We start from the raw sequence: 8261 nt of genomic DNA, 5'->3' as shown, positions 1-8261 counted from the left end.
AAAGCTATCCCGACATTAACCCTTGTTTTTTGCAATCTCCGGTCCTGTGGCTCCACATATGTATGGTCCTCCATTATAAATAACCGTGCAGTGCAGCCTTTTAAACTTGCCGGGGCAGTGACAAGCGTCTCTCAAATCTTCTTGTCCGGTTCAGCTGCTTTCAGTCACGCTGGCTCTGAACGAAAACGCTTGTGGAAATGTGTTGGCCTAGTACTTTTTGTCCCTCTCTGCTATTATAGTTTTTCAAGATGGCGGAACGACATGGAAGCCTCTGTGGACCTACCCGTCCCATGTATATAAAGTTAATAAATTCTTCATTTACGAGGATAAGTCAGATCATTGGCAGAGGTATTTGTACACCATTGAGGACATATTTATGAATAGAAATATTGATTTTAGATAATAAAATACTTAAAAAAAAACTACACATTGTCCCTTTAAGGCAAAATCATATAGTGAGAATTGGACCCTAATCTAAAGTGTGACCAGTTTCATCTCTATAATGCACATCCAGAGGGTTTAACAGCATCAATCCATGCTTGGCTATGAGCTGACAAATTATCATGATTTCATGCATTCACACATCTGTGGACGTACGCATCACCTGTAAAACATCACCTGTAAAACATCATGCTGCTTTATTGTTTGCCAACATCCAATACACATTGTGGAAGCCTGTAGCAAATAAGATCTCAGTTGTTGTTCTGCTCAAGCTTTAAAGAATCCTCTGGAGTTTCATAAGAGACCTCAATATGAGCTCAAATATTTCTCATCAAACGACCCGAGCTGCTCTCCACGTCCATTGTATTGCTCAAAGTACTCAAATGAAAGATATGAATCTACCGAAACCATAAAAGAGCACTTTATTTTAAGTCTTCTGAAGTCATTCAGGGTTTGTGTGATGAACAGTCCTGGTACAGGTTTGATGTCAATAACATCAAATGTCACTGGTTCTCCAGCGTCTCATAACCAAATGTCATGACGTCAAACATGCCATATAGACAGACAGTCATATTTGCTTTGAGAGCTGCTGCAAAAACCTCAAATATAGTGACTACCGGTAGTCAAATGGACTATACTTTTGTAGTACTTTTTGGAGCAAGACAGAGATGGTCATCATGACCTGTTGCATAGAAACAAGCTGTTCGGAGAAATGACCATTTTCGTTTCTGGGTGAACTATTTCTTTAAAAGAAGACTTTGTACGATATTTCATTAATGTTTGCTTTGTCAGTACACGATATTATCAATGCTTTAATTAACTGAATTCAGCAGAGAACATCTCAAATGAACAACCAAGCTGAAAACCAAAAGGAAGTTTAAACAGCAGCAGTAATGACATTGAAATCATAAAATCATGACAATTATATATATATATATATATATATATTTTTTTTTTTATTTTTTTATAAAGATAATGACTCTGTTTGAGATGAGCATCCCATGAGATTTTGATAGCAGAAAATGGCCCAGAAGTTGTCGTCCGTCTGAAGCCTTCCATCTGAACTGTGCCGATATTGAACCTCCCTCAAAGAAAGACAATTTAATCAAAACAGAGAATCCTGCAGCAGATTTGGATCATATTGATCGAGCTTCAGCCCTGTGTGGATGTGTTCATTCTTGTGTGGACTGTGATGTTGCCATGACTACAGACATGATGTCAACAGAGACACAGATTGACCTGAAGTGTTTTTATAATCACAGGGGAGCCCGGGGCTAGTTGTCACACTTTTACTCCAGTGAATATTCACAATACTTTTATTTCTGGACATAAACCTAGTTTTGACTAAAAGCCTTTTTTTTTTCTTTTTTTTTTTACACTTACCAGAATAAATTTAACTGTTGGGGCATGTTGTCACAGAAACCCGCTGTTTAAAACTTTTGAATAACTATTAAATAAATGTTGAATATTAAAATATATAAAATATAAATATAAAGTAATCTTTCACTTACTAATTATTTGATCATTTTCCAAATTATTGACGAGCTGTATAAAACTGCAGCTAAATAAATAAATAAATAAACAAACCTGATATTGGATTTGGAAGAATATATGTATATGAATGTATGTATATTTATGACATATTTGGGGGGAAAAAATCCAATATGGTATAAAGAATAATACAAATATTAAAGAAATATTATATGATAAAATAATATTATTTGTAAAAAAAAAAAAACTGGAATACTGAAAATTTAAATGAAATAAAAATACAAAAAAAAAAAAAATCTAATTTTGCACTAGATGTCTGAAACCAACATAAAAATCACTGCTAGATAAAACAATAAAATCTAATATTCACTGAGATATGACAAGCCCCACCGTTCTGTATTGAATGAACTGAGAATAATGCTCGATTTTCCCAGCTACTGTAGGCTGTTTCCTCAAAGTTACAACAAAAATACACAGTTGAAAGTGTTGTACAAGAGAATTGAATCTTCCAGCACTTGAGAGAGGAACCCATTGTGTTTTGAGGAGAAGCTCCAGCAGAAACACTCGTATATGAGCCACAGGTCTGCGAGAGAGATCAGTCAAGCAGACTCAGACGCAGGCTTGCTCTTCACACCTACGTTTTACACCAAAACAGAGAGGCAGCGTCACTCTTTGAGAGTTCACAGATTCCCAAATAGAAGTGACAAACAGAGAGAGAGAGAGAGCATTCTGAGCCGAATTCTGTCAGGGTTTTTGTCAGGAATGGCAGCTCTAATTAATGGACACGAACAGCTTGGCTGAGGAAAAAAAGAACAGTGCTTCAAGGGCCACCGGTTCAACCTCGTGTCTCACGGCATGACACGCTACCAACTGTCGAGATTTTGGCTGGGCTGCATCTGCTGGGAGTCTATTTGGCGATGACTGAAGGTGCTTTAGTGTGCGAGTGTTTATTTCACAGGTAATTTAATCTAATTAAGTAGACAAGAGAGCTGGCATGTTGCATCTAGTATCAATGCATGAGGGGAAACAGTCTATAATGAATCGTGAGCCCTGGAAAGTTCACACGTGGCCGTCGGAAACGACATTTCCCGTATTGGACGTTTATCGAGCGACTCCGTTCGGCATCAATTTAAAAGGTGCATTGGACGCTAAAGACCTTTGATTTGCAAGCATTGTAAGTCTTGCAGAAAGTTGGAGTTTGTTGGAGCTCTACTTCTAGACTGAGACTTAAGCACCACCTGCCGTCCGCTGATTGATGAGCCATACGGTTAGTTGCACGCACCGGTCTATTTCCGTTCTGCTTCGGTGGAGAGCTAAGGAGGACGACATTCAACGGCACCGAAGACGTGAAATTACAGCCTGACGGAGTTCTGTATCCATCCCTGAATACAATTTGGATGCAAAACTGTGGTTAGATGCAACTTCGACCGGCTTGTGTTCAGCTAAACATTTAGCTTCTGTCAAAACACACAAATGCAATGTATGACACTTCTTTGAGAATCTTTTAAAAATAATATTCAGTATAAAATATAAAATAATCGTCCACATTGCATTATTATTTATAAAAATATATACCAATTTAAGACAATTTTGCACTTTTAGTTTGGAGGATTCAGATTCAGATTATTTTATTTAACGCCATGTCAGCATTCAAAGCTATTTTCATGGCCAAAATTCAATTACAAAAATACAAATATCATATAAATACAATAAAAAGCAAAACAAACAAAAACAGCAAGTCATTTTATAAAAGATTTTTTTAATTAATATATGATTTAAAAAAAAATCCAAAATCTTTTCAGGCATAATCTTATTAAATATGTCCTTAAGTGAAGTAATTCATAAAAGAGCATTCTGCTTGTATTAAGTCCAGGACAATCCAATAACATATGTTTGACAGATAAGGGAATCTTACAAAACATACATAAAGTTGGGTCTTCAGGGACGTCACTAGGATTGGAAGGCTTATCCCCCAGGGTATTTGTAACTTGCGTTTGCAATAGTCCAGTTCCGTGTCCATAGCAATGCTCTGTTTTTCATGGCCATGTCATGGCAACCAAGCCATGTAATAAATTGTTTTAGAATATGCCTATTATAGAGATAGGTTATATTATTGGCAAAGAATAAAGAGTTGTGATTAGCTTGCTAAGTTAACCATTTCTTGTATTTTGCTTGTTCACTCTAGCTAGACTACAGTTTTCCATAGCAAACCAAAATATCCCCTTTCCTTACCTCAAGAAAACATAGCTAAAGGTAAGCAGGTAATTAAAAACAACTTACAATCTCACTCTGTATCACGACACTTACCAATCTTCCTTTCACCATTAGCGTGTGTATCGGTGTGTATGGGCGGGAGGGTGCATAGCGAGTTCAACTTCAGACCAAACTAGAGTAACGACGAGACGAGATGAATCCTCCAGTTACTTGCAGCGCTCTGAAAGCTGCCACAGTTCACACCAATGCAACGAGACGGTGCGCTGCATCATCTTGATAGCACAACAACTCTGTACTTCTGTCCAACTTTTCGGCAATTTTTTGTAGCTGGATAATCGAATTGTTATTGTTGTTCTTATTATCATTTAGGGGGGCTTAGGAACATATTGGGGTAGCTTCAGCCCCTCTAAAATAGGCCTAACGACGTCCCTGGTCTTCACCTTTAAGCAAAGAAACATGGGTCAAACTTGTATTTTAGTTTAGAGGACAGAATTCCTCCATTTTATCAAAAAAGTAATAACATTCTAGTTTAAAGTTTTGCACTATCATTTTTACACAACACAAAATTACTCATATAAAACTATGTAACCGCAGTTACAGAGATATAGTCCCTGTGACAACTAGCCCCAGTGTTCCCTACTGTATAAACTGAGAATGATGCTAAACTTTTATCAGCTACTTCTGTATTACATTCGACATTAAACGCCACTGAAGAAGTGAAATTACAGTTTGACGGCTTTCTTTATCCATGCTTGATGCTGTTTTGAAGCACAACTGCGCTAGATGCATCTTCAGCTGGCTTGTGTTCAGATAAACATTTGCTGCTGTCAAAACACACAACTGCACAAACCCCAGTGCGCTTCCAGAACTTCTCAGATGGAGGATGTAATAAATTGCATGCATTTTTCGACACCCTGTGTGTAACAGCTCTGGTTATTTCTCGCCGTGGGTTAGTTTGGCACGTGTCGGGCGTTGGCACACAGAGTTCAGCAGCTGGTAAAGGTCCACATGAGTCAAGGGCCACAGCCTATGGGACCTGCACCCACGGGGGCCCGTGTTCAGTCTACAGGACTTAATTTTCCCTGCCCATGGTTCTCCGCAGGCTTGCCGCAAACTGATATCTTTTAGCGAGGGCCTCGGGCAAGGCCAGTCTCTACATATTCAACTTGACAGGCGAACCGGGGGAAACAAAGTGCAGTGACCCAGATTGAGACTCTTTGAAGGCAGGGAGCGCAAAGGAGCAAAACCCGTCTCCTCCATTTCCAGCGGCCCCTTCTGCCCTCACGTCTGCTTCTTTCTTGCTGTTCATGTTATTCTGGTATCATTAATGTTTACGCCCCATGAACAGACATGTTGGTTTATAGAGTCCTAACCAGTGTTGGAGAAGCTACTTGAGATTCTGAGTAGCTACAGTTTCAAATGAGAAATACTCTTCAGGGTTGAGTACCGTTCAATTGAATTGAGAATTTCTTCCTGGTTTTGAATTGATAGATTTTAGAATTGGGGGGGAGGGGGGAGCACAGAAAGTTGTTCTCAACGCTGCCCTGTGAGAGGGTTACATTGCTGTTTTTGAAGTCATTAAACTCACAGCTTAATTCTTAGTAGAGACGCTGCACAGACACAGGTGATTGACACACGTCTCTCGCTCTTTCTCTTGCCAAACTCACTATTTTCTTCTTGTTCTGCATTAAAATTATTTGATCTTATCTTTATAATTATCTTATTAGATATTAGAGTCATTGTAGTTAAATAAAACAAAAATAATTAAATAAACAAACTTTAACTGAAATAAAGTTTCAAATGTAATAAATGAATTTCAAAATTCTCAAATGTAATTTTTTTTTTCAGCTTGCTGCCAAGGCAACATTTATTATTTTCATTGTTTAACTTGATTTACTAAAATCAAACTGTATGCATATATATATATATATATATATATATATATATATATATATATATATATATATATATATATATATATATATATATATATAAAAATAATAAAAATAATAAATAAATAAATAAAAAGACCAAAAACAACAAAATGGTTAAATCTTCCACAAATTAAAATGAAAACAGAAAATATAAAATACTTAGTGATACTAAAATAACACACCTTAGTTAATAAATTAACATTTGTAGATAAGAGTGGAGGAGCACTTCATTTCTGCACAATGCATCGTCGAGTTAATTTCTCTTCTTGTCATTTCACAATATGTATGTATAGAAAATAGACTTAATAAACAGAACTGCAATATGAAGTAAAAACCACAAACACAGATAGAGAGGACTTTGCTTTCTCATTTCAGAAGACCACCACACGCTGCTGGACATTGATTGATTTGGACCAACTGAAGCAGCTGCTAACCACTAAACTCAAGAGTCAACAGAGCACTGAACCATGCAGCACATGAAAGTGACTGAAGATCCAACCGATAAGATTCTGCCCTCAAAGTTCAAACAGACATTTCACTACACAGGAGACAAGCAAGAAATGTCAATGCAATAAATTCATTCTATGCTATTGCTCTGCTTGAGAAGATATAACTTAATTCAAGTGCACTGGCACTTTTCACTGTTCATAGTTTTTCAGTAACTCGTCCTGCATGTTACAGGTGACACTGAATTACTTATCCAACCAATTCGTTCAAACACACCGATTCATTTAGGAACAAAACAAGTGAAAGTCATCATGTGTGAGTAATTGAATCGTTTACTAAACCGATTTGTTTAAAACAACTGATTCGTTCAGGAATTTGCAGCCTTGTGACTATACTTTTTTCTAAGGGATATTTTGCACACAAACACAGAATCATACAGTAGATTGATGCTATAGAAGGATGTATTGTGTATCTTATAAGGCTGCACGATTAATCGCAATGAAACCGCACGTGATTTGGCAAAGGCTGCGATTATGTTTTGCACAGCTTGTCAGTGCATCATCTGAACGCCAGAGGGCGCTCTCGTGCACACACGCCAAATATGCCCCATGCAGAAGTAGAAAACACACTCATTTCAGGAAATCCCTATGGGCATCATACTCATAGACATGTATAGAAAGGCTAGATGGCTCAAGGCGGAGTCAGCTGTGTCGTCACTTGGCGGCTGCTGCTGTGGACGGAAGGTGAGTGACATACGCCAACTAAAATGCTCGTAACTTGCTGAATTCTTGACGGATTTACAAACGGTTTGGTTTATTACAAACCTTATTAACGTGGCTATGATTTGTGTTGATGCCGTTTGTGGCTATAATTTTTCACAAGTATGCAGTTAAATAGCCGCATCCCTGACGTTTATGACACACCAAGCCGTTTGAAAATCGGTTGAAAATTGAGCAAAATATAGTTATTTCAGCACTACATGCACAATAGACTTTAATGTTATAACTGGACGAGCGGACCTGTCCTAAGATGGCCGCCGTGTGACGTCGTCGGGTCCCATTGGCTCTCAGCGCCGGTAAGCTATCTAGCCTTTCTATACATGTCTATGATCATACTATCCTGTATCTGAATAAACAGGAGATTGAAATGCTTTGATTGATTAAACATGACTAATAAACACACGACTGCCTTATTCTGTGTAAGCACATCATCTCACAGAAGGAGGAGCTCAACTGTCCTTATGAAGTGAGTTTGGAGTAAAAGCATGTTATTAAATGTTGTCTTTTGTTGGACAAAATGCTTCTCATGTTTGGAAAGATGTTTGATGTTTGTTGCTTTTTCAAATGCACGTTATAAGTGACTTCTCAGTGCTTTCAGATGGAGCAGCGTTTACAGAGCCGTGCATCAATGACAAGCTGCGCATAAAAAACAATCATTGCAGTCTTTGCGATTTCATAATCACAATAAGCCAACTCGATTTAAGTGCGATTTCATGTAAATTGCGACTAATCGTGGAACCCTAATATCTTATAATAAAAGAAATGTTAAAAAGGAACATGCAATAAAGGTAAGAACAACGTTACCAATGAATACTGTTTAATGCGATCTTAAAAAATATCTTAAATTTATTCATTCACTTTATGGTTCATTATATTCAGCATATTTATTAATGTAATGTAAAGCCTGTGTTATTCATATTCAAATTGATACTGAAACCTTCAATTAAACACAAAT

This window comes from Leuciscus leuciscus, assembly GCF_965113295.1.
Source record: "Leuciscus leuciscus genome assembly, chromosome: 14".
Taxonomy (NCBI): domain Eukaryota; kingdom Metazoa; phylum Chordata; class Actinopteri; order Cypriniformes; family Leuciscidae; genus Leuciscus; species Leuciscus leuciscus.
Note: the sequence above shows the minus strand (reverse complement) of the source record.